This window comes from Cervus elaphus, chromosome 8, assembly GCF_910594005.1.
Source record: "Cervus elaphus chromosome 8, mCerEla1.1, whole genome shotgun sequence".
Taxonomy (NCBI): domain Eukaryota; kingdom Metazoa; phylum Chordata; class Mammalia; order Artiodactyla; family Cervidae; genus Cervus; species Cervus elaphus.
The window spans coordinates 38435440-38463385 of NC_057822.1; the positions used below are offsets into that span (position 1 = coordinate 38435440).

Sequence of the window (27946 nt, forward strand, 5' to 3'; positions counted from 1 at the left end):
GTATCGACGGTTTAAAACCGGCGCGGAAATTTGCAGGAAGAATTGGGGTTTGTGTGTGGCGTGGTGGGGAATTCCCGAGGGGTGTGGACGGTTCGATGGAAACCCCCGGTGCGGGCTGCCCTTGCGGCTGTAAGCGGCGGGCTCTAGGGCGGCTGCAGCGTCACGGGCCTGGGCCCCAGAGCGCCGCCCGCCCCGGGAACTTTCAAAAGCTGCCGGGACCAGAAAGACGCGCCACCGGGTCGGGGCCCCGGCTGAGCGCGGAAGCCCGGCGGAGCCGGGGAGGAAGGCTTGCTGCAGCTCTGCGGTTTCCCGAGGCCTGGGCGGGACGCTGGGACGCTAGGCCTCGGCGCGGCGCCGGCGCGGCCCGGGGGGGGCGTCGTGGGCCACTGTGGGAAGGGTTTTCCGCCTTTTTGGGCAGGCCGGGAGGCTTCGCTCCGAGAATTCGCAGAGAAACCTGGCGGCCGCCGGTGGGACCATTCAATTTCGGGGGACGGAGGCCTTGGGACTCCGGGTAGCTGGCGGAGTTTAGCCGGGCAGCGAGGACGGCCAGATCCGTGGGGCACACCTTGGGCCTCCGAGCCCTGCCCTGCCCTGACCGAGGTTGCTTTTTTGCACTTTAGAAATGTCTTCCCCTAATCGCCCCCTACCTGCCCGCCTTTTGGGGGGTGGGGGTGGGGGAACCATCCTGTATTGCTTTCTTTTTCACAGCCAGGTTTCTACTGCAGCCGCTGCCCCCTTTTCTTCATCTACTTCCCCATCCGAACCCTCAGTGCGACATCCGTTGCCTGGAAGCAGCTGGTCTTGCCCCCTCAGAGGTCACCCGAGAGTCAATGCTGACTTTATCATTATCCGTTTTATTTAACTCGGCAGTGCTCTCTCCCGGGCTTTCAGGTCTGTTGTAATTCACTTTCAGTCGCTTAAAGCTCTGAAGAAGGAAATGGCAACCCACTCCAATATTCTTGCCTGGAGAATCCCATGGATAGAGGAGCCTGGTGGGCAACGAGTCCATGGGCTTGCAAAGAGTCGGACTCGAGTGAAGCAACTTAGCAGGCACACTTAACCGCAATTGTGTCTTATGAAGCGGAGAGGGTCCAAGTCAGCTCCGCCTCATACTGACTTCCTGTTGAAAGAGTTCCCTCGTCCCGTGCTCTAGCCTAGTACTGTAGATGTCCTCCTGCTTTCTCTTTCGGCTGAAGAATAACCTCCTTTCCTTCCGTTATTTTCAACTTTCTTCCGCTACCGGAGTTTCTGTCTAGTATTTGAACAGCCTTAAGTCTGTCTCCTCTGGAAAAGGAAATGGCAGCCCGCTCCAGTACTCTTGCCTGGATAATCCCATGGACAGAAACCCGGCAGGCTACAGTCCATGGGGTCAAAAGAGTAGGTTGCGACTTAGGAACTAAACCACCATCAAGTCTCTCACGTCTAGATTTCTGTCTTTAAGTCCCTCTCCATTTCTTACCACGTAGACATTCTCTCATGACTCACCCCTCAGCCCTCTCTAGTCTAGTTTCTGTTCTTACCACGCACCTGGAGCAGCTCTGAATTGTCACAGACAGGCTTCAGGCCTCTGCTTACAAGACCTTGTTCTGGCATCTTACACTATTGCCCACACCCTTATCCACATATGCTCTTGTCTTCCGCTCTTGTTTTCCTCTTAACTCTCTGATTGTTCTTTAACAACCCGCTTCTCCTTCTTTAGCCAACTGTTAAATACTGGAATCCTGTTGAGCTTCACCCGCTTCTGGAGTCCCAGCTATGCGCTTTCCTAGGTGGTCTCATCCTCTTCTGTTCCTTTCAGATACCATACGCCAAAGACTCCAGCTCAAAGCTCAAGCCTAGATCTTGCTCTTGAACTCTAGATTCATATTTCCAAGTGCCTTTGCTACACTTTCATCTGGATGACTTGGGTGTGCCAAACCCCTCTTCCTATATAGCCCTTGGTTCAGTAAAGGAAATGCTATCCATCTACTCAGTTCAGAAACCTAAGACACCTCCAACACACATCAGAATCCCCTAGACCTGCCTTGAAAAAATAGGATTTGTGGCTTCTCTCTGTTCTTAATGACCACTTTTCCATCCCAATGGAAGCTAACTTCACCTCTTGCTGGAAGTTCTGCAGTAACTGCCAGCTAGGTCCTACAAAACTAGTCTTGGCTCCTTCCAATCCATTTGCCATACTGCAGCCAGAGTAATTTTTTTTTTTTTTTTTCTACTCTTCTGTGCTGCCCCTCCCTCCAGCCAGAGTAATTTTTAACAAATACAAATCTGATCAAGTTGCTACCCTGATTGAATTCCTTAAGTCCTTCCCTTTGTTTACTGAACACAATCTGAGTCCTTATCATAAAGGCCAGGCCCTCTGTTATCCAGGCTTGTGTTCTCAGCCTCCCCAGTGAGTTCTCTAGCTATCTGCACTCCAGCCATGTTAGTCTTTTATTTTTCAAGGCTCTTTTCTCTTGTTCTCTACTGTAGGTTCTCACCTCAAGGTATTTATACATGCTATTCCCTTTCCTTGAAATTCTTTGCTGTCACCCACTTCTCCTACCTAACTGTAACTTAGCACTTTCCTGATTCATGATTCTTGGAATTATTTGTTTACTGTTCTTATAAGTCTGTGCAGGTAGTGACCAAGTGCGCCTTGTTTACCACCAGAATTTCTCTCCTCCCATCCTCAGCACAATGCAGTGGTGTTCGTTATTTATTGAACAAATAATATCTCTGTGGTCATGGCAAAATTTCTAAATGTTTTAGGGTTCAAACCCTGGTTCAGCTGTGTGACTTTGGGCATGGTCTTCCCTTGTGCACCTCAGTTTTTCCATCTGTGAAGTGAAGATGATAGTAGCTACTACATCATAGTGTTCTTATGATAATTAAATGAGATCATTCATGGAAAGTTGTGCTTGGCACAATGACATGTAACAAGTGTCAGTTAAAATGTTTCCCATTATTAGATTTATTTATATATCTCATCTTTGTGTCAAATACACTTTCAAAATGTAGCTTATCTCCTTGCTCTTCTTACCCTGGTCCTATACATGATACCAGAATATTGGAATTATTTGGGAATTCCCAGGTGGCTCAGATGGTAAAGTATCTGCCTGCAATGCAGGAGACCTGGGTTCAATCCCTGGGTCCAGAAGATCCCTTGGAGAAAGGAATGGCAACCCACTCCAGTATTCTTGCCTGGAGAAGCCCAAGGACAGAGAAGCCTGGCAGGCTACAGTCCATGGGATCATAAAGAGTTACTCATAGCCTATACTTAGCACTCACCAAATATGGTAATTTTTAATTTTAAAATTTCTCTACATTCTCCTTTTCTGTTTGCACTGTGAGCTCACTTAGGCCCTACCTCTTCATGTCTTAGTTGCTTTGCTAGCTTCCTCGGTGCTTTTTAACTGCAGGCCCACTTGCCTGATCCATCTTTGCCCTATGGTCAGATCAGTGAGCCTCCAACAGTCATTTAGTCATATTTTGTCCTTGATGTTGGCTCCCCTGACCTCTGTTCTTACCTGACCTCATTAATTCACTTATTCATTCAGTCATCCAGTCATTCAAATGCAGGTTATTTTGCTAAACACTTTGGATATGCTTCAGATTTGAAATGTAGTCTTCTAATTTCATGTATTTGCATATCCATAAACCATAGAAATGAACTAGAATCATCCAACTTTAGCATTCATTTTTATCTCTGGGACTTAAAAGCTACCCCTGTTTTTTACTTAATTTTTCAATTGGAAAACAGGGTTAATGTTGGGAAGGTGAAAGAAGAGTACATGGGTGCAAGTGGACTTAGTATAAAGTAGATGAGATGGAAAAGGGGAAAGGTCTCATGAGATGATTGTAAAAGGCTTCAAGGAGAAAGTGGTATCTGAGCACTTTTTTTCTAACCACCACTTCCTTTTCCTGTTATTTTACTCTGTTGCTTCCGCTGTTGAACCTAATTTTTACCCTCACTGTGAACTCAAGTTCCATGAACCCTGCCTGTTTTAGTTCATCATCTCTCGTGACTTAGTTTTTCTACCTAACCCAAGGGCCATGGTGACCTATTTTGTTTATTCTAAAAATACCTGTTGAGCACCTACTTTGTGCCCTGTACTACAAAACTGGAGCTATAGCCATGAAGAAAAGGTTGTTTCTGCTCTCAAAGATACTGCTTTCAAAGATACTAGAATAAAATCTTCAACTTCTCCAACATCTGTTATTTATCTTTTTTGTTCACTCCTTTATGCCCTCATCCTGCCTTGTGATTGTAAATACAATGCCCATGCTGATTAACTCTCAAAATTATATCTTTTCCCCAAATCACTCTCCCAAACTCCAGACTCATTTAAACAGCTATCCATTCATGCCTTCACTGTTGTCTTAGCATTTGTCTTAGCCTTGGTTCTCCCAGAAATAGAGGCTTCTGTGCTCTTATCTTACTAGGGATTACAGTCCTGGGGAAATGAGGGTAGCAAAAAGAAGGGAGTCAGGAGAGAAGGTTAAGATTCAGTCAGAAGATGCTAACACTACCCTCCTCTGGAACATGTGCACACTTAGGTTTTGTGTGGGCACCAGGCAGACCTTTGTGTGAGATGTGTGGCGTGAGCATGAGGCAAAGCACTATTGGGTGGTTACTGCCTGAGGTTGGGTGGCCATGGCAATAGGGACAAAATAAGTTGCAAATTGTCCCACAAGCAAGAAGGCCAAGAGGATTCTAGGTCCTATAGAGGTGTCTAATAGACATCTCAAGCTCAATCTGTCCAACACTGAGCTGATTTCCCCCATCACATCTGCACCTGCAGCATTTTCCATCTTAGTTGCTGAGATTAGAAATCTTGGGATGATTCTTAACACCTTCTTTTCTCTCTTATTCCACATCTATTCTTGTAGGTAATTCTATTGCTGTACCTTCAAAATACATCCAAAAACTGACTGCTACCTCCTCTGCAGGTGCAGGTGACGTGGATCTGCAATACCTTCATCTCTTGCCTGGATTACTGCAATTGCTTCTTAAGAAGTTTCCCTGCTTCTCCCACTGCCACACACCAGCTACGCTTCTACCTTAGCACCTTGGGTCTGTTTCAGTACTTAAAATGTTTTTTCCAAATTTGAAGATAGCTGACTCCTTCACCTCCTTCACTTTCTCACTGAGGCCTTGCTCATACTATTTAAAATTGCAATTTGACACCTACCTCAGCCGCCCCTAATTTTCCCTATAGCAGTCATTATCTTCAGATATACTGTGTGTTTTACTACCTTTTATGTTCATTGTTTACTGGTTCCCCTGCTAATATGCACATTCTAAATAGGAGTCGCTTTGTTTTGTTCACTGATGTATCTCAAACACTTGAACCATTGTTGTGGTTTAGTCTGACTCTTTTGTGGCCATTTGAACTACAGTCCTCCAGGCTCCTCTGTCCATGGAATTTCCCAGGCAAGAATACTGGAGTGAGTTGCCATTGCCTTCTCCAGAAGATCTTCCTGACCCAGAGATTGAACCCATGTCTCCTGCATTGGTAGGTGGATTTGTGAGCCACCAGGGAAGCCCATCTATAACAGAAAAAAGAAATGACCTAGATGTCCCCATACTAAGCTGTTAACTATTTTAATTCAAATTTTGTCTCGTATGTACACATACCTCTTTTACCATTATATGAGAACTGTTTATTTGCTTGGGGTTCAGTCACTAAATGGTTCTAACATATCTAAACATCTAACATTACATATCTAACCATCTTATCCTCTGCCACCTCTTCTCCTTTGGCCTTCAGTCTTTCCAGGCATCAGGATCTTTTCCTGTGAGTTGACTCTTGGAATCAGGTGCCAAAGTATTGGAGCTTCAGCATCAATCCTTCCAATGACTATTCAGAGTTAATTTCCTTCAGGATTGACTGGTTTGATTTCCTTGCTTGTCTGTATCCTTTATTGAACCATGAACTTCCTAAAGGCAATGTTATGTTTTGCTGGACTTGTATCCCTAGTAATTGGCATATAATAGGCCCTCAGTAATGTTTCTTGAATGAAGGAATGAATGAATGGTTAGAGTTTCTCCAGCACTGGTCACAGGAGAGGTACCCTGCTCAGCTGATTAAAGCATCTGATCTACTTAGCAGTTCATAATTGGAAACAGTGTAAGGTGGAGCTATTGTCTGTGCCCATGAATTAGTCTTATGACTTTAATTGGACTTTCCCAATAGTTTTCCAACAGAGAGGAGAAAGCACTGATCAGTTACATCTATTTGTGTTCCGTTTACTAGTTATAGTGCCCTGCATAAGTTAGATATGGTAGATTGGAAGGACTGATGCTGAAGCTGAAGCTCCAGTACTTTGGCCACCTAATTCCAAGAGCTGACTCATTCATTGATAAAGACCCTGATGCTGGGAAAAATTGAGGGCAAGTGGAGAAGAGGGTAACAGAGGATGAGACGGTTGGATGGCATCACTGACTCAATGGGCATGAGTTTGAAGAAAGTCAGGGAGATAGTGATGGACAGAGAAGCCTGGCATGCTGCAGTTTATGAGGTCACAAAAAGTCAGACTTGGCTTAGCAACTGAAAAACAATGTAAATTAATATTTTGCTTCTTAAAATTAATCTTCAACAATAACAACAACAAAACTCTCTATTTCTACTTTCTCCTCTAGCTACTGTCCCCGGCCCCCCTTTTTTTTGCCTCTTTACAATGAATATCCCTGAAAGAGTTCTGCATTTACCATCCCCATTCCTTTCTCACATTTTCTGTTAAATCCACTCCAACTAACTCTTGCCCCCAGAATTCCACCAAAACTGCTCTCCATGTTACTTAATCCAATGGCCTGTTCTCAGTCTTTTCATTTGACTTGTCAACAACGTTTGACACAGTTGATCACAACCCCCATGTAGCTTCACTTGTTACACTTGTTTCTTCAGTGTTACAGGGCACTTTATCCTCCTGATATTCATAATCCACTGCTAGTCATTGTTCTCAATCTCTTTTGCTCACTGACCTCTTACTGTTGGAGTGTCCCGGGTCTCTGACGTTGCACCTCTTCTGTTTCATGCTCTTTCCCTCAGTACCTCATTCAGTCTTACGGCATCAGATATTATAAATATGCTCACAACTCCCTAGGCTCAGATTAGGCCTTGTGTATCCTAGGATATTTAATAGACCTCTGAAAAGTGAGAGTCGCTCAGTCATGTCTGACTCTTTGCAACCCCATGGGCTGTCTATACAGTCCATGGAATTCTCCAGGCCAGAATGCTGGAATAGGTAGCCTATCCTCTCTCCAGTGGATCTTCCTGACCCAGGAATCAAACTGGGATCTCCTGCATTGCAGGTGGATTCTTTACCAGCTGAGCTACCAGGGAAGCCTTGGATGTTTAATAGACCTCTCCATTTTATTATATCTAAAACTAAACTCCTGATCTCTCCTCTGCTCAAAAACCTCCTATACTTACAACTTTCTCTGTCTCAGTCCATGGCAACTCCATCATTTCCACTGCTGAGGCCAACTCAGCAACTCTTTTACACCCCACATCCAATCTGTCATCAAATCCTACTGCTGTCTCTTGAAAATATGTGACTAATTCTCCCATCTCCACTGATACCACCTTGGTCCAAGCTGCTGTTACCTCCATTAGCCTTCATTCTCTTCTCAGCCCAGCAGCCAGGGTGATCCTTTTAAGCTATGATTCTGTTCAAAGCTATCTAGTAGCTCCCACGTTGCTCAGAAAAGGCTGTGATTCTTACAGTTAGGCCTACAAGACCCCATTTCCTTTCTGATCCACTTCCTGCTCTTTTCCCACTACCTTTCACTGCTCAGGCCCATTGACCACCTTGCTATTACTCAGCAGTTTGGACACACTCTCCTCAGGGACTCAAATTTGCTGTTCTTTCTGGTCAGGATGCTCCTTTGAGACGTTTCCATGTCCTTCTCACCTCCTCAGGTCTTTGCTTAAACATCCCCATTTCCGTGAGGCCTTCCCTTATTACCCTGATGAAAATTGTTCACCCCACACCCCACCTCCCTCTTTGCTCTTTTGCTCTCTCTGTCTCCTTTTGATACTTTATTATTCTCCATGGCACCTGTCACTTTCTGGCATGACATATACTTAGCTCATTTAATACGTTTGCAGGGACTTTTGTCTCTTTTTTTGATTGCTATATTCTTAACATTTAGAACAGTATTTTATACGTAGCTGGCACTCAAATGTTTGATGAGTGGATGCAGTTGAAATTCTGGACTTAATCTCCTGGCATTGGTTTGCATAAACAGGTCTCCCTTAGCTTGATAATCTCTAAATGCATCTATAAATATTGTTTCTGTATTACAGCCTGAATCATAGGAATCCACCAAAGTACTGCCTTCTTGTGGGACCTGATTTCAGCATGGTCACACTCCCTGCCATCTCTGTCTTAGTTCTATATAACCTGAAAGAGATGAAGACCTCTTTGAAGCTTTCTGATCTTCCCACGTTCAGAGTCAGAACTGAAGAACTGATCAGCAAGATTCTGGTTGCTTCTTATTTCTATTTTGAGGACCAGTTGGTAAGCTAGTAGTCCTGCTGCATTCTTGTCTTCCTTGTGACTGAAAGCAATGCCATGTAAACAAAATCAACTGACCTCTTATCCTCCTGGAAATTACAAAAGGCCAGTGGTTGGCAAATAAAACTGGTAGCAGCAATAAGTGAAGATAAGTTCTTACTTTGTGCCGGGCACTGTTTTAAACACTTTTGACTTATTAACTAACCTAATCCTCATAATAACTTAATGAGGAAAATTGTAACATTAGGAGCATTTTGTACATAAGTAAGCTGAAGCATGAAGGGATGAAGAAAATAGCGTCTCCAAGGTCTTAGAGCTAGCAAGTGGCAAGAGTGAGAATGTGAACCCAAGCTGGCAACCTGATTCCAGAGCCGCTGTTCTCCCCTGCCTGGTTGTAGGATGAGAAGTAGGGGAGGGAATTTACTTTGAGAAGAAAGCAAAGTAATTATTATTCCATGAGTGTGAGTCTATCATTCCGATAGCATCATAGTAATACAAGCACTTTCCTCTCGTATCGGTCCTGTCACCATTTCATACATGACACAAGAATTAGGCTAAAAAACTTCCAAAATACCTTGTCAGCCTTCCTAGGTGAAGGAGTAGGCTCCCTGGCACCCTCTGCCTAACCGTCCCCTTTCATCTTTGCTTTGCTCATTCCTGCTGTGTAGCTGAGCTCTGAAGGGTATGTCATGAACTCTGAGCATGGTGCTTAACCCCCTACCTCAGACTTGCACCCTAGTCTGATTTCACTACCTGAATTCCATGTTTTGGTTCCCATTAAATCACCTATCACACTTACTTGCCATTTTTTGTTTAACTGTCTGGTTCCTTGCTAGACTGTAACCTCTGTGAGGGCAGTGATTGCATCTGCCTTATTCACAGGTATATACTTTATACCTAGCATGGTGTTTGGCACATTGAAGGAGTTCAGTAAAAAAAATAATGAGTAAAAGTGGTATTTCTATAGAATATCTGCAATGATACCCATGCATTAAGGTGAATTTTCTTATGGCTAGACTAGTCCATCTTTTTCTTTATTTCTTTTTTTAAGTCCATTGTTTTAGAAATAGGAAAGAAAATTTTCTTTTAGTCTGCCTTCCAGCTGTTGGGTTCTTATGTTATCATTGCTTTGCCATAATGATAGTTTTCAATTCGTGCCAATTTCTGCTTTAGATTCAACTAACATCCAACTGCAATGTGATGGATGGCTCCCTGAAGTCTTTCATATATGTCTGTTAATTTAAATTGATATAACTTTTTTGGATTTCAGCTTCAGCTGTACAACCAAGACACCTGATTGACTTGCAGAAGATCAGACTGTAAGTTTGAGAATTGGGGTTTGAATTTAGAAATTCCAATTCTAAATTTAGCTTTCTTTTTTTCATATGTGACCTTTCTGTTCTCATCTTTGATTCTTGTCTGTTAGTCTGTGGTTAGCACCCATATTACTGAGTGTCAAGCATATTTCATAATCTTGTAAGCACCTCCTTCAAAAAAATTTTTTCCCCACTCATTTGTTCTGTTTTCCACTTTTATTCATTTTCTTCCCATTTCTACTCTGCCAGATTCTCTTCCAAACAGTGACACTCATGATTCATGAAAAATTTCTGAAGGCTGTTCTAATCTCATGTATAGATTAAAGGCTTCAATGATATTTGGTTATTTCTATTATTATTCCTATCTGTTATTTTTATCTATTTGAAAAAAGATTTGAGAAGAATCCCAGGGATTGGAAACAGTACGCATACTATTTGGGCTCCTGATCAAACAAGGTGATTGAACACATACTCTTTGCTTTGCTCATTTCTGACACTCCACACTAAAGGAGTAAGAAAAGTGTAAACTTTTACGACAGACAGAATAGTAGTCCCTTCATAAATACTCCTGTCTTAATTCCTGGGACCTGTGATTGTCTTATTTGAAAAAAAAGGACTTTGCAGATGTGATTAAGTTAAGAATTTTGAGATATGGTGATTATCTTAGATTGTTTGAGTGGGCCCAGTGTAACCCCTGAGGGCTTCCAGGGTGGATCAGATGATAAAGAATCCTCCTGCAATGCAGGAGACCTGAGTTCAACCCCTGGGTCAGGAAGATCCCCTAGAGAAGGAAATGGCTGCCCACTCCAGTATTTTTGCCTGAAGAATTCCATGGACAGAGGAGCCTGGCGGGCTATAGTCCATGGGGTCGCAAAGAGTTGGACACGACTGAGTGACCAACACTTTCTCTTTCAATGTAATCACAAAGCTTTTTATAAGGGAAAGAAGGAGGCAGGAGAGTTAGAGAGAGAGAATGGAAGAGGCTCAGCAGCTGGCTTTGAGCATAGACGATGAGGTCACTAGCCAACAAATGCAGACACCCTGTAGGAACTTGAAATGGCAAAGAAACAGATTCTCCCTCACAGTTTCCTAACGGGATGCCACCTTCCAACACCTTGATTTTAGCCATCTGAGACTGATTACGGACTTCCGACCTCCAGCATTTTAAGATAATAAACCTGTGTTGTTTGAAGACATTTAGTTTGTGATAATTTGTCACAGCAGCAATAGGATACTTCTACAACCCCTCAAGGACAAAAGGAACAGAAAAGCTGACAACAGCAGTTGAGAGAATTCAGCACATACTTAGAAGATAGGATGGATGGAGGAAGGGTAACTGACTTAGAGGTGGAGAAGCTGATACCTAAGCCTGCAGAAGGGGTATTGATGAGAAGGAAGCAAATTTGCCCGACAGGAACCCAGAGTTCGGGGATTAGTGGCCGTGTCTTCTTTATGCCATTTGTAGAGCCTGGGAAAAGAGAATAAAAAGAGGCCTATGGAACATTTGTCCAAATATTTTAAAGTTATAAACCCAGCTAACAAACTGCTAACTAAAGTATATTCAATCCTTCTTTCTTGAGAAATGAGGAGAAAGGATCTCCATTTGGGAGTACTCCAGAGAATTTAAGGGAATTGTCCATCCTGAAAGAGAGAAACCAACAAACTATCCAACCAACTTACCAACCTACCAGAAAGTCTGACATCTAAAAATGTCAGAGTGAGAATTTAAATGAGTGGTAGAGAGTTTTGAATTGGCAATATATGCTTAGGAAACTAAGTAAGTGAAAAGAACAATGCAGTTATTAACTCCAGGGAAAACAAAAAAGTTTGGTAGGAGAGGAAAAGTAATCATAGTTATTACATGACTCAAATCTAACTGGAATACAAGGTCCCAGTAATGTAAAAAAGTTGGCTTAAAGCTCAATATTCAGAAAACTAAGATCATGGCATCTGGTCCCATCACTTCATGGGAAGTAGATGGGGAGACAGTGGAAACAGTGTCAGACTTTATTTTTGGGGGCTCCAAAATCACTGCAGATGGTGATTGCAGCCATGAAATTAAAAGACGCTTATTCCTTGGAAGGAAAGTTATGACCAACCTACATAGCATATTAAAAAGCAGAGACATTACTTTGCGAACAAAGGTCCATCTAGTCAAGGCTATGGTTTTTCCAGTGGTCATCTATGGATGTGAGTTGGACTGTGGAGAAAGCTGAGTGCTGAAAAATTGATGCTTTTGAACTGTAGTGTTGGAGAAGACTCTTGAGAGTCCCTTGGACTGCAAGAAGATCCAACCAGTCCATCCTAAAGGAGATCAGTCCTGGGTGTTTATTGGAAGGACTGATGCTGAAGCTGAAACTCCAGTACTTTGGCCACCTCATGTGAAGAGTTGACTCATTGGAAAAGACCCTGATGCTGGGAGGGATTGGGGGCAGGAGGAGAAGGGGACGACAGAGGATGAGATGGCTGGATGGTGTCACCAACTCGATGGACATGAGTTTGAGTAAATTCCATGAGTTGGTGATGGACAGGGAGGCCTGGCATGCTGCGATTCATGGGGTCACAAAGAGTTGGACACAGCTGAGGGACTGAACTGAACTGAACTGAATAATGTAAATACTCATGATTAATCTAATTAAAGTTATGATATATAGTGAAAGCAGCATGTATGTTGTGGCTGTGCAGAGAAGGAGGAGAATAAATCCTCATTTCCATAATGAAAATAAATAATGCCTGAAACAGAAATATCATGTTACCACAATTAAATACGTGTGTAGAGATATGGAGGTCAATACCAAAGAACTAGCTAAAAAAAAAAAAAAAACAGAGTGGCTGTCCCTGGGGAACAGTAAATATTCAGTGAGAAAGTTGTTGACTCTGCAAACTTTGAGCATGTTTAACTTTGATGAAACTAACATTTTTATTTTAAAAAAAGATGATTTTAAGAGAATATTGAAGATTCTGTCCTAGATTTGAAAAACATGAGCATTAAGATTGAAAGAGATACTGAAATGTCTTGAAAAAGGCCCATAACAAAGCACATGACCACGAAATTTTAGAACAGCCATTAAAAGCCTCTGGGAGCAGGTGAAGATACACACAAAGGACTAGAAAAAACAACAGTGGTCTTCTCAACAGCATCATTGGAAACTAGAAGACAATGTCTCAATGCTTTCTGATTCTGAGAGAAAAATTATTTCAAATTCAGTATTCTATTATTTTCAGACATATTAGGTCTTTGCCTGTTATAGACACTTTCTCAGGAAGCTACTGGAAGATAAATTGCCAAATTTAGAGCATAAAGCCAACAAAGGAGATCTAGGAAATACAGATATATTCATCAACTCAGGCTATGATGCAGTCACAAACAGTACCAAACTCTCAGTGGTTTACAATGTAGGGTTATTTCTTTTCACCCAGTGTGTCCATTGTGTAGTTCTGCTCCTTTTCATCATCATAATTGGACTCAGGCTGGTGGAGCATCCTTTACCTGTGAAATTGCCAGACTTGTGGCAGAGGGAAAAGAGATGATAGAACTCTCTCTTAAGTTTCCACCTTGGAATGTCACATGTCATTGGCCAAATCAAGTCACACGGTCACTTCTGAGTTTAACAAGGCAGAGATGGAAAATCCTCCCATCGGATGGGACATCACATCTCGTAACCAAGCCTGACATCAATGGGGTGAGTGTAATCAACCCCAAGGCAGGAGCCACAAATATTTTGAACAGTATTATAGTTTTTCTCAAAGGGTACCCCTGCGCAGAAGAGAGGCAGAGGGAATACCCAGGTCAGCAGCTGTGAAAAGAAGAGAGCCCCAGGAGGAAAGTCAGGCTGGGGGAAGGGAGGCTGGCAATGACCGCTCCCCTGACAGGTGTGATTGTTAGTCAGCTGCCACTTTGGGCAGGTGCTGAAGGGGGGAGGTGGGGTAGGAGACTGCCGCTTTCTCATCAACTTTTTTGGTATAAAGTGGATTTTAAAGAAATATGTAAAACAATTATTTTCTATATATTTAAATTATTTTTAAAATGGATAGAAATTTATCTTTGATGCGTTTGTGTGTGCTTCTGTGATGTATATGTGTCCCATGTTTGTGGATATGTGTGTGGTTAGGACAATTCTTTTCAGACTGTAGTTCAGAATAGTTTGTTATCCATTTGCCACAAGGTAAGTACAGAAGCTGAGAATAAGCTTTTATAAACTTTAATAGCGATTTGACAGAGTTATTTTATGCCCGTTGAAATCACTAATACAAAATTTGGGGGCTTATATTTTGTATATTTTTAAAAATTTACTTTTCTAGTAACTCATTTCTACTGTAATTTATAAAAGCTTGCAGTAGATGGAAATTTTAAAATTTGGTCCTTTACCACAGAATGTTTTAGAAGCTCTGATTTAGACTAAAGAATGAATATATTTGAGAATTATTGTGCTAGAACAATCAGCAAATGACCAATGCCGTATTTTCTGATCATCCTTCTTCCTCCGCAATTACACATATGAGAATTTTATACAGAAAGAACAGAAGTAGAACCTTCCATAGTGAGGTTGTTTACGGTATTTTCCTCTTCCTCCATTTTACTCTCTCAATAAAGCGCCTGGAAAGAGCCCAGAGAAAACAGCGATATTTTCCAAGAAGCTGTGGGAAAACAGCATTAGTAACCCTGGGAAGGTGGAAACATTTGACTTTCTAAGGATAAGAGCTTTCTTTTTTGCAGTCCTGTCCAAATACTGCATTTTTGGCTACACTACTCTCTTACTAGTGTTAGCAGTCAAATATCTACGGCATTCACTTCAGTTCAATTCAATCGCTCAGTCGTGTCCGACTCTGCGACCCCATGGACCTCAGCACTCCAGGCCTCGCTGTCCATCACCAACTCCCGGAGTCCACTCAAACTTATGTCCATTGAATCGGTGATGCCATCCAACCATCTCATCCTCTGTCATCCCCTTCTCCTCCTGCCCTCAATCTTTCCCAGCATCAGGGTCTTTTCAAATGAGTCAGCTCTTCACATCAGGTGGCCAAAGTATTGGAATTTCAGCTTCAACATCAGTCCAAAAAGATAGGTTTCTCTTACCTTTTTAACTGTCTTACTGGATTCTTAACTCCTTTCCCTTTAGGTTTTATGCCTTTGCTCCCTAATGCTTATTCAAAGAAAGCAAAGCATCCACACAAAATGTCTTCTGGGGCTTAAAAACTGATGCTTTACTGTGCTGAAGTGAAATATAATTTATCATAGGATGTACTTCAGAAGTATCAGAGCACATTTCTTCTCTAGAAGAGTTAACATTTCTTTCAATATATGAATAAAAAGAGTGAAGTGGTCATTAATTGCATCAGTCTTCATGCTGATGTTCACATGCATCTTGATAAAACTTTTCTGATCTCTGTGTTAGTTGTGGTTTAGTCAAGTATGTAGTCTTGGTGACACTGGAAAGCAACACAGCTGACTCACGCCCTCACAGGAATTGTTGCTACCTAAACCCAGGTACAGGGTACAGAGGCTTAATCCACACCCTAGGAGGCATCCCGTCTCTGTAGAGTGGAATGCTACTGGAGGTGAGCTTAATGGTAGCAGTTACTGTATCTCCTGAAACTATCTGTATCAAGGTATCTGGTTGTGTGTTCAGATATTTCAGATGAGTGGTTCTCAGGTTTTCTCTTTTTCACACATAGACTGTTTCCATCAGTAACATCAAAAGATGGAGTGGGGAAGAGACACTATTTTCAAAAGTTCCTCCCACCTAGGCTTTTACCCCTTCCCTCTACAAGGAATTTAGATGAAGTTACTTGCTTGAGTTTGTAAGAATGATGGGGAAGGAGAGAATACATCTTTTCGTCTGTACACATCCCAAGGCTGCAGATGAGAATAAGAACCCTTAAAAATTTTCAGTGTCATGATTGCCAGTGTTGCTTCTGTGTAGACAGCTTTTAGCAAGGAATCTAGTCCTGTCAGCTAAAATCTTATATTTTAGTATTTGACACACTTTTTTTTTTCCCCTAAGGGACCTGTCAAAAATGACAGTGATTTGGTATAGGTTTCTGTATATTGCATTAACAACAGTGTTGCTTCTTCTAGGAAATATCTTCTTGCTAGCTGAACTTAGAGGACATTCTTGCCCATCCCTCCCCTGCACAAGCAGATTTTATACCATTAGGGCCTTGTAGTTGCAGATCAGGAAAAAAACTTCATTTCCTCTTAATCCATTGGTTTGAGCAGATATTGTCACAGTTCTGAGATGCTGTTAAAAAAAGAGGTCCCTTAGTGCACATGTCTCAAACTATGAATGAGGGTTACAAACATCAGTAAAATGGGATTGAATTTACTAGAATTTGGTGTGTTTATAACCCTGGTTTTTATTCTAGGTTCACAGAGTCTCCCTAACCAGATTGATCCTTTTCCAAGGATTGTCCTTTTTTTCCCCCACCCCCTAACCCCAGTACAAGTACCTTGTGTAGGTTCATGTAATTAATCTGTAAATGTTACTGTTTAATATATTATTGACTAATACTCTGTAAATGTCAGTTAACATCTATTCTACAGTACATTGCTAAATAGTTTTTGTAACTGTGGTTTTTGAGCCCAGCCAGTATCATGCTTTTGTAATTGTGTGTCAGAGTTTCTTTTTTTTTTTTTTCTGGGAAGTTTGGAACTGAATCATTTTCAGGACTTCCATAGAACCTAGTCTGTCATCTTTAGTCCAATATTAAACAAACAGTGTATGCTCTTGTGGCCTACGTGATACAAGGTATGAAAGAACTATAATCAAAACAGCCCCTGAGTGGCTCACTGCAGCCCAGGAATGTTTACCGGAATGACCCGTAATCCAGCGTGAAGCTGAAGGAGTTGAGAAAACACCCACTTTTTCTTTCCATTAGGGTCTGCCCTAAGCTGTCTCTGCGCTGTCAGAGCTTGCTGCACGCAGACGCAAAGCACCTGGCATGTGGGAGGGAGTAGATTACCCGTTCCTGCGCTGTCTCACCCATTAGACTGTAAGTGCCTCAAGGCAGGGGCAACGTGTTACTCATCCCTTGAGCCCTGCACCTCCTTCTGTGCTTTTCTCTTTTTAAAAATTTATTTGTTTATTTGGCTGTGTTAGGTCCCAGTTGTGGCACATGGGATCTTTAGTTGTCGCACTTGAGATCCAATTCCCTGACCAGGGAACTTCCCTCATAGCTCAGTTCCTAAAGAACCCGCCTGCAACGCAGGAGACCCTGTTTCAATTCCTGGATTGGGAAGATCCGCTGAAGAAGGGATCGGCTACCCACTCCAGTGTTCTTGGGCTTCCCTTGTGGCTCAGCTGGTAAAGAATCTACCCACAGTACGGGAGACCTGGGTTCGATTCCTGGGTTGGGAAGATCCCCTGGAGGAGGGAAAGGCTACCCACTCAAGCATTCTGGCCTGGAGAATTCCATGGACTGTATGTCCATGGGGTCACAAGAGATGGACATGACTGAGTGACTTTCACTTTGGAACTCCCTGCATTGGGACTACGGAGTCCCAACCACTGGACCACCAGGGAAGTCCCCCATGCCTATTTTTTTATTTGAAAAAGGGAACCAAACAAAACCCCGAACCCACACAAAAGACTGGAATTAGAAGTCTATGTGTAGCAGAGGGAGCAGCTGGACTTGGGATAATAAATGCAGCAGGCATCTAAGACTCATGCTAAAGATTTCCTTCTTAAAATTCTTAAAGGTGAGAAATTATAGGAGGCTGATGATTTTATTCCAAGGGGAAAAAGTAGCAAAGCACAAAGATTGTATGGGACATACAAAAGGCACATAAGTTTTCTTCACTATTTGGGCATTCTCTTAAAAGGAGGGAAATTGGTTACTACTTCATAGGATTGTTGTGAGATTCCATGTATATATAAATTCCATGTATAGCACTTAGCACTGTCCCTGGCTCATTGTGGCTGTAAGTATTAGTTATTTTTAATCATTATTATCTCGTATCCAATTTAAAAATATTTTTTTGTGTCACTAAGAAAAGCATTGCCCATTAAACTATTAAATGGTGATTTCTTACCACTGAAGTTATTTTCTATTTTTTGAAAATTTAGTCCCATCTAGTGGAATTTTAAAATCATATTTTATTCTCAAGTCATGTATAAAGAGGTAAATGTAGATAAATCATTTGAGGTATTTTTAGGTTTTTTTCATGTTCAGAGTCTAATTCTTCACAATCATTTTTAGATTCAAAGACATTGATTTCTGTGTTTTTCCTCACAATGTTGTCTCTGATATCAAGTGTTGGGAATTTGAAATGGAGCACTTCTAAAATGTGCTGCCCAGCTGAATCCCAGATTTTCTTTCAGACGGCTGACACCCACTCTCCTTGTATTTATTCCATCTTACCAGAAAGTGTCAACAGAACATTTTCAGACAACAACTAAATTCATGTTCTTTCATGAATTCCTGCTCTTCACATCCTAACCTGCCTCTTCCATGATCTTCCCATGTTGGTTCATGATACCTCCATCGAAGCAGTTGCTCAGGACAAAATCCCTAGAGACGTCTTTGGCTCTCCTGTTTGTTATCGGGGCTTCCCTGGCGGTCAGAGGGTAAAGAATCTGTCTGCAGTGCAGGAGACCCAGGTTCAATCCCTGGGTTGGGAAGATCCCCTGGAGAAGGAAATGGCAACCCACTCCAGTATTCTTGAGTGGAGAATTCCATGGACAGAGGAGCCTGGCAGGCTACAGTCTGTGGAGCAGCAAAGAGTCAGACATGACTGAGCGACTAACACAAGGATTACACCCCATGTCCTTCCCCCGTGATGCTAAATCCAAAATCTGGCCCACTTTATGCTACTTCTCTTGCCTGAGGCAGCCTCCTCTCTCATAATTACCTCCTAACAGGTTTTTCTGCTTCTGTCTTGGCCCCGCTACAATTTTATTCTCTACATAATGACCTGAGTGAATCTTGCAGAAGTAAGATCATGTCTCTCCACTACTCAAAACCCATGAACAGTTCCCCATTTCACACAGAATAAAAGCCAGTGTTTGTAATGGCCCACAAGCTGCCATCACTGATGCTCCCTGCTTTACCTCTCTCTTCCCCTCCTATTCCCTTCTGAGGCATTTTACTCCAGACTCACTGGCCTCCAAGCTTCTTCTCAAACTACCAAGCATATTCCTGTGTGAGGCTGTTTGCTCTTGTTCTTTTCACTATCCGGAAGCCTCTTCTTCTGGGATCTGCAAAGACTTGAAGGAAGTGAGTTAATTCCCTCACCTCCTTCAAGTCTTTGCTCAAATCCCGTTCTCACAGAAGAAGATATATATATATCTTATATATAGTTCAAGTACTATAACTTGAACCTTTTTCTGTACCCTAGTCCATTCCAGCCCTCTTAACCCACTCCGTGTTTTCTTTTTCCATATGTTTTTTTTGGTCAGTTGCTAAGTCGTGTCCAGCTCTTTTGCAATCCCATGGACTACAGTCCACCAGGCTCCTCTGTCCCTGGGATTTCCCAGGCAAAAATACTAGAGTGGGTTGCCATTTTCTTCTGTAGGGGATCTTCCTAGACCAAGGATTGAACCCACATCTGCATTGGCAGGTGGATTCTTTTACCACAGAGCCACCAGGGAAAGCCTTTACTTTTCCATAGCACTTATCATTATAACATACTATAAAATTTACTTATTATAGTTTGTTTATTGTATATTTTTCCTCACAAGGGTAGGCATCTTTGATTTGTTCACTGATTTTTCCCAGATGACCAGAATGGTACCTCATCTTCATTCATTAATTACTTGTTAAAATACACTGAATTGTGGTAAATACTATGACTGAGGTCTGTACAAGGTGCCATGGCCCACACTGAGCAGGCTAAAACTTTGTGAGGGACCTAATGCCTCAGCTGAACTTTTAAGAAGCTAAATACAGTGAGGCAGCTAAAGGAATCACAAGAAGCAGTGAAGTTATGGGCACAAAGTGCTCCCTTGGGTATTGTTTCAGGTGGATATTTAGATTGGAGTCTACCTGTTGATTACAGTTCCAGGTATGAAAGTCAAGAAGCCCCAGAGGTAATACACTTTGAAAAAAAAAAAAAAGCTTATTTTTGTCTTAGTGTACCACGTTATAGTGAGCATGTATAACATTTCATGGTCAGACTGGCATGGGCCAGGAATTTCCGCTTGATCAGCCAAGGTGCCAAACCTTTGTTTTGATCAGTGGAGTAATCAATAATGAAAATGTTAAGGTTGTACCAGCCAAAATAACAGTGAAGGAAGTTTACACTGAATATCTTCAGAAAAGAATGCAACAACACAGGAAGTTTTCGCCTTTGAGGTATCCTTTCAGTATAGACTGGGGATTGTCCTCAGAGATAGCGCTTTCCTGATTTTAGTAGCTGGGATAAGATACAAATTCATTCTTAAACAGCCTTGTAACTTCTGATACATGACTTATGTGTTCTTAAAAATTTATGCCACCTGGTGGCTTCATATTTAAATAATTATTCTTGATAATTAGATGTCAAGCTCAGTTGTTTCTAGCTATTGAAGGAGTGTATGTGCTGTCACCATGTAAAATACATCTTAGAATTGTGCACACTTTATTAATAAAATGTTTGCTCGTGCCCTTAATTTCAGTAGGTAGATACAAAGCTCTTTCTGCCTTCCTAATTGTGCCTCTCTTCATAGAATTGCCTAAGCTCAGTCTGTGACTGGCAGACAGTAATCAATACACATTATTTAAATGAATCAAATACATTTTGGTGCAGAAGAGACGTATATTCTAAGTCTCAAAGACTTGGGGAAACTGAACTTAAGGTACTCTTTTATATGTAAAATAGGGCTCATCATGGTTCCCATCTCAGTTTTCATGAGAATTAATATATGTCTTTTTTAAAAAGTAGACTTCATTTTCTTAGAACAGTTTTAGATTTACAGGAGTGAGCAGATAGTACAGAGAATATATACCTACATCCCATTCCCTTCCCTCATCCCATGCCCAGTTTCCCTACTATTAATATCTTGTATTAGTGTGGTACATTTGTTACAATTACTAAACCAATATTGACATATTATTAATAGCTAAAGTCTTTAATTTATTCGGATTTCCTTCGTCTCTACCTAATGCCCTTTTCTGTTCCCATAATTCTATCCAGAATACTAGGTTACATTTTCTGGTCATGTCTTCTTAAGTTCCCTGTGACGGTTTCACAGACTTGCCTGTTTTTGATGATTTTGGCAGGTTTAAGGAATAGTGATGAGGTACATTACAGCATGTGCCTCCTTTGAGACTTGTTATGGTATAATGCAGGAGACCCCGGTTGCTTCCTGGGTCAGGAAGACCTGCTGGAGAAGGCATAGGCTACCCACCCCAGTATTCTTGGGCTGCCCTGGTGGCTCAGATGGGAAAGAATCTGCCTGCAATGTGTTAGACCTGGGTCCAATCCCTGGGTTGGGAAGATTCCCTGGAGAAGAGAATGGCTGCCCACTCCAGTATTCTGACCTGGAGAATTCCATGGACAGAGGAGCCTTGGAGGCTATAGTCCTTGGGGTCAGAAAGAGCCAGACATGACTGAGTGGCTTTCACACAAGATGTATAAAAGTGTTAGTTACTATTATTGCTTCATGTTTATATTACATTGTGGAACAGATAAGATGTTGTAGGGAGACAGTTTTACTGGATGTAAAAAGATTTATTTAAGGCTTGATCATTTTATCAGTGCTTAAAGATCTCAGGAAAAAATGTGGCTTTCCCACATCTCTCCTTTCATCTGTCCATTTGATTCAGTAAATATTCTCCAAGTCCTTGTTTGAAGGGTAAACGTGTTGGATGCTGGGGATTTAATGATGAATAAAACTGCCCCCATGAGCTTCCAGTCAAATAGGGAGACAGTTAATAGGCAAATGAAAATAGAAACAACCTAAAGAATAGCTTGTGACAAGTGAAGAAAATAAAATATTCTTATATTAAAGAATATTTCAGCTGGCGAAGGGAAGGGGTACTATTTAGAATGATATATTAGTTAGGATTTAATTGTGAGGGGCAGAAAACTTTAAAAACAGAACTGAAAATAGGAATTCCTCATATTCAGGAAGTCAGGGAATGTGGCATCTCCATAATATCAGGGGCCTGGGCTCCTTCTATCTTATTGCTCTGCTGTACATGGATTCCTTTCCCAGGATCATCTCATGATCAAAGACAGCTTCCAGGGCTCCACCCATCATATCTGAATTCCAGCCAGCATGAAGGTGAATGAGAGAAGAGAACACCCCTTTTCCCATTTCTGCTTACTTTTTGTTTGTCAGAACTTAGCCGTAGCCTTACCTAGCCACCTAACCTGGTTTTTATCCAGGTGGCCAGGTATACCAGTTAAACATCAGAAGTGTTATTGCTATAGAACAGTGGTTCTCACACTTCAGCATGCATCAGACTCACCTGCAAGGCTTATTGAAATATAGATTTCTGGGCCCCATTCTCAGAGTTTCTGTCTCAATAGAAGGTCAAGAATCTGCATTTCTAACAAGTTCTCATGTGCTGCTGATACTGCTCCTCCAGGACCACACTTTGAGGGCTGCTGCCATAGCAGGGAAGCAGGGGTATGGGGGACGTGGTCTCTGATTTGGAGCATAATTTGAACTTCGATCATTTACATTTTTATATTTAGACAGATGATGCTTTCTGAGGTTAAGTATTTCATCTTTGATGTACCAAATCTGGGTAGCTGTACACAATTTAGTCATTTTGTGTAAGGTCAGTAGTTTGGTTATCTACTGCTAGGTAACAAAGTACCCCAAAACACAGTGGCTTAAAGCAGTAATTTGCTTATGATTCTAGACCTGCAATCTGAGCAGACTCAGTGGAAAAGATATGCATCTGCTCTACGTGTGTGGGCTGGTCATGGCTCGGCTGGAGATGCAGCATGGTCCCACTCACATGTCTGGTATGGCTGTCGGCTGGGCACCTTGGGGCTCCTTCCTCTAGGAGACTTGTCTAGCAGGACAGCCTGGGCTTCCTTACATGGAGGCTTGGGGCTCCACAAGGGTGCCTGGAACTCACACCTCCCCAGTTCTGTGAGTCAAGAAAGTCACAAAGGCAACCCAGGTTCAAGGGGAGAGGAAATGGACTCCACTCACTGATGGAAGTATTCTTGCCTGGAGAATTCCATGGACAGAGGAGCCTGGTGGGCTACAGTCCATGGGGTCCCAAAGAGTCGGACACGACTGAGTGACTAATGCTTTCACTCTCGCTGATGGAAGGAGTAGCAGGGTCACATTGAAAAAGCATGCAATTGAGGGGGGTTATTGTGTCTGTCCCTGGCAGTAGTCTACTGTAGTGAGAACTGAGAGTGTCAATATTATAGTAGGAATCCCTAACAGTTGTAAATATGGACATAGACTTGTCAATTGTGTTTTATCCCTACCAGGACTAGAGTATCATACGGGTAAAACACTTCCAAAAGTGCACTAGTAGAAAAGAAATACAACAAGATTAAATAGGATTTTAGAAAGTTTTTTTTTGTTGTTGTTATTGAAGACACTTTCCCATATCTTTACTGATAACAAAGTTCACATACGAGGAAGAGAAGACAAGTTGGAAATAACATCATAAATATTTTTCTGGTCTGCTTTAGATTTTAATTGAAAGTAGTGATCTCAACTTTTGAAAATCAGTATTTAAAAAATAATGTTCTCATTCCCATAAAACAGGATCTCATGCCCTAAAAAAGGTCAAGTTTATAACATATTTTTAATGTGGTACCATTTAGGATGTGGGTAAGAGACATTCCTCCCTGCATGAAATATCTACAAGTTCCTGAAATTTTACAAGGAGTGATTCATTATTTGTTCCAAGCATTGTTCATTTTCACTGGATTATTACATAGCAGATACTTCTTGGAAGGGGAGGATAGGAAGCTGGTAGAACTGTCCTATGAATAATTTAGAGGAACACTCTTCTCAGAGAATTCTGAGTCTGGCTGCCTTTGGAGGAAAGGGTTGTCAAAGGCAGGAGCCAGGTGAGATGAGGAAAGGCTGAGGTGGCATGCACTGGGCTTATGTGATGTGAAAACAGCTAATACCATACCTGCTCTTTATTTTGGAGAGAACATTTTTCTTCCTCTGATATGATATTCATGCACTATTTGTGCTTTTTTCCTAAACGCTTCTCCACCAAGAATATTTCTCTACCCTTAAAATAGCTCCTGCCACCTGCTGTGAGATCCTTCTCTTATAATAACTTTTAGCTGTTGTGCTTTTCCTTTGGAATGAAGTTATCTCTTTCAGCCCTTCCTTTCCACTCTGTTTTCCCAGGTGGGAGAGATGTCCCTGGCAGTCTGCTGGACCTCTGAAGCTGCCGGTCCACTGTGGGGAAAGTCCAGCTGGGGCAGACACAACGCTGTCTGTTCACCAGGTGCAGAATCCACCAATGGGCAGAGCTGCCTGCAGCCTGCATTTTCCTTGTGTGAACAGCAAGCTTATTTACTCCTTTGATTTTCTTAAGGGTACGCAGTCTTTCCTTTTACTGTATTCTTTTACCCAGTGAAAACCAAATCCAACCCAGAAGCCCTGAGGAGTTACAGTCTAGGGAGCTGCTTCTTGTTTGAGGAGCTAGTATAGTGCGGGCCTGGGATTTTATTATTCCCACAGAAAGCAAGAGCCTGTTCTGTGGTTAGGGTGAAAAGCTCTGTGACTAAAGGATTCTTTCTTCCTTCCTTTCTTTTTTTGGGTTACATTTCTCCCACTAGCTTCCAGCTCCTTTCGCGACACTTCTTCCAGCTGAAGTGATCTATCACGTAGAGAGTGAAGGAGAAGTGGGCGCTGTCTGGTTTCTCTCCCCCCTAGACAGCGGGGCTTCTACTCCTGCAATCAGGACACGCCAACAGCCTGTCACTTAGGAGGTGGGAGCTGAGGAAAGGAGACTCGGAAGTATTGCATCTCTGGAGAAGTCCCCAGATACAGGGCGGTGAGCCAGTGGGTGCAGTCTGCCTCCTGGTGTTCCCTCTCTTGGAAGCCAAGACTTAGTTTTGCAGCCAAACTAGAGATGGGGTTCCTTCTGTGGTAGTCCTGGGAATCTACTCAATATGGATTTTACAGTTAGTTACAGCTTGACGTAAATTGGAACTAGAGCGGACCAGGCATTGTGCCTCTTTTAAACCTCTGCAAAGGTTTCTCCCCCACCCCACCCCAGCTGGTTGGCAGGATCCAAGGGGATACCCACAGGCTGTTGAAGGTTTCTCAGTGTTGGAGTATCCAATTTTGCACTCCAAAGTCAGTATTTTCTCCCCAACCACTTCATAGAGACATGTACTTTTTTGGGGAAAATATGTGGCAGTTTGACAAGTCCAATTAGTAGCATAGTGTCATGACAGTAGCTAAAGAACCATGTGATAAAAGCATCTCTAGTTTCGACAGCTTGCACAGGTCCACCTGAAAAACAGGTGAGCCACGGGCAACAAATGAATTGGAGGAAAGTGCTAATTTGCTAACAAGATAGACCAGCAAGTTGTCAACTGTCAAGAACAAAAGCATAATCTCTGGTATTCTCTTGGAGAAATCTCTGCTGATGAGTCCTCCATCTTCCGGCGTCTGTGCATGGGCGCCATCCAAAGCCTAGAACTGCCCCAGTTTCTGAGGGGCCGTAGCAGTGTACTATAAAAGCATAACCAGGAGAAGAGAAACCATGCTGAGTGTCTGAATCTGCGAAATACAATGCAGGTAACTGTTGGTATAGGAGATGGAAGAGCGGAGAAGCCAAGCAATGGGTGGCGGGATGACTCAGAGGCTAGCAACAGCAGGAAGCCGCTGATTCTTCTGAACTGGAACTCAGCAGGGAGGAAGTGCTTCTTTATCAAAGTAGAGGAGGCACAAGGGTCATCTGGTGGAAACCACTGTGGGACTATTTGGTAGAAGCTGGAACCACAGAGAAGATGCCAGGGGCAGTGCCTTACACAGAGAGGGAGGGTCAGTCTGCTGGAATCCAGAGCAGCAGAGGGTGAGGACTGGCCAGGCAGGGAGCCCCATGCGGATGTGGGTGTGTGTAGAAGGGAGTTCATGATCCAGTCTTGCTGCTCATGGACCTTGTGTATTCAGTGCCAGAGATGACTCCGGGCTGCCGTGAAATCTACCAGTAGCATCACCTCCTGTCATCAGATAGTCTGGTAGAGGGAGTCTCAAGGTTAAGATCTACTGTATAGTTCTTGCTAGGACTGTGGGTTATTTGAATGTATATGCATTTATTCAAGACTCGTTGAACTATAATCTTTTAAGTTACACCTCAATAATATATAAATATCCAAAAAGAGTATTAGGCTCTGAAGTCACACTGTCTGTATTTACTACTAATTAGCTCTTTTGCACTGATCTGTGTCTTTTCCCCACTCCCCTACCCATTCTGTCTCCTCCAGATTCACATGTTGTAGCCCGAAAGCCCAATGTGACTATATTTAGAGATAAGGGCCTCTAAGAAGGTAATTAAGGTTAAATGAAGTCATAGGGTGGGTCCCTTACCCATCAGGACTGGTGTCTTCATAAGAAGAGGAGGATAAATCAGAGATCTCTCTCTCTACATGTGTACCAAATTAAAGGCCATGTGAGGACACAGCAGAAGGCAACCATCTGCGAACCAGGAAAAGAGACTTCACTAGAAACCAACCTTGCCAGCACCTTGATCTTGGACTTTGAAATTCCAGAAGGCTGAGAAAACAAATTTCTGTTCTTTACATCACCTGATCTGTGGTATTCTATTACAATAGCCCAAGCTGACCAATATACTAGCATGTGACTGAGCAAACCAGTATCTCCTATCAACGTTAATTTCTTCTTTTAAAAAATGGAGATGGTTAAAAAGTTCTCCTTCACAAGAAATTTGGAAGAATTAAGTGCACTGTGAGTTTAAAGCACTTAGTATGTAGTAAGTATGCATATGTAGCTCTTACTCCTCATATCCCTGGATTTCTGCTTCAGTATCCCCGCCTGGAATCCCAGGTCTTGGCTCTCATCAATTGCTGCCTCGCAGCCTCACACTGGCTCTTGCTGGTCCCCCCCGTGTTCTGTTCCTGGTGTCTCCTGCCTCTGCTCTGGATCTGCCGGCATCAGTCCTGCTGGTCCTGATTTTCTTTCCCCTGTCAGTGCTCCAGTTGCCGGCACCATTTCAACCCTGAGAGTGTCATGTCCCTGTTATTTTCTGTGTTGGTCCATCTATCAGCTGGCTTGTGTGGCTGAGCCAGTGTATCCCTTCCCCTCTGGACCTGGCTGCATCCTGTCAGCCCACTTGCTTAGATTAGCATACCTCTCATTTCTTTAGTGCTCCAGGCTGTTGACACTGACTCTGGAAGCTGGCTGCTCTAGGTTTTTCTGTCTAGGCAGCAAATGAGCTTGCTTTAAAGCTGCATTTGCATGGCAGGCACAATTTTATGTTTGTTTGTTTTTAACTTAGATTGTGGGCTTATTGGGTTGGGTTTTAGAAGTAATGGAAATTATATGTTTGGGAGGGTAGGGGGCCATAGTCACAGGCCGATTGGATACGAGTTCCTGGCATCAGTTCCTTACTCAGCACTTATTTCTGCTTTTATTCGGGTCTTGGGATTTGTGGTTGTCTGCCTGAGGTTTGTTGGGTGGTTTGTAAGCAGTGATTCTCAGGTTTGTGATGACTCATGTGTATTAGTTTTCAATTGCCACACATCTCAAACTAAGCAGCCTCAAAACAACACACACATTATCGCAGGATTTCTGCAGTTTTTAGTCTTTTAAAAAAAGTACAAAAGCGATAAAGTTGGTTATAACAAGTTTGAACATTAAAAGTTCATAAAGTGAAAATTATACATATGACCTTCTTGCGTGCTAAGTTGCTTCAGTTATGTCTGACTCTTTGTAACCCTGTGGACTGTAGCCCTCCAGGCTCCTCTGTGATTAAGTACTAGAGTGGATTGCCCTGCTCTCCTTCAGGGGATCTTCCCAACCCAGGGATCGAAACTGCATCTCCTTTGTTTCCTGCATTGGCAGGTGGGTTCTTTACCACTAGCACCACCTGGGAAGCCTATGTCCTTCTTACTTCCCTCTATTCCAGTTCTCAGAAACAACTGCTGGTAGCCATTCAGTACATCCATTCATGTTTTTCCATGCTTCAATGAACATACGCTCACACACACATGCCCACTTTTTTTTTTGTAGAAC

The 27946-nt window shown here is 42.5% G+C and overlaps 1 long non-coding RNA gene across 3 annotated transcripts; it reads left to right on the forward strand.

Annotated features, from left to right (window-relative positions):
- The first annotated feature begins 10 nt into the window (after positions 1–10).
- LOC122698754 lies at positions 11–27730 on the forward strand. 3 transcript variants are annotated; one of them, XR_006342409.1, is made up of 7 exons: positions 11–600; positions 8292–8505; positions 9773–9821; positions 16698–16811; positions 22611–22716; positions 24086–24276; positions 26179–27730. It is a non-coding gene; the product is annotated as an uncharacterized LOC122698754 (long non-coding RNA). The 3 variants fall into 3 exon arrangements; XR_006342408.1 differs by lacking the exon at positions 11–600 and having other exon boundaries at positions 6495–8505; XR_006342410.1 differs by lacking the exons at positions 11–600; positions 16698–16811 and having other exon boundaries at positions 6495–8505.
- Positions 27731–27946: the final 216 nt, after the last annotated feature.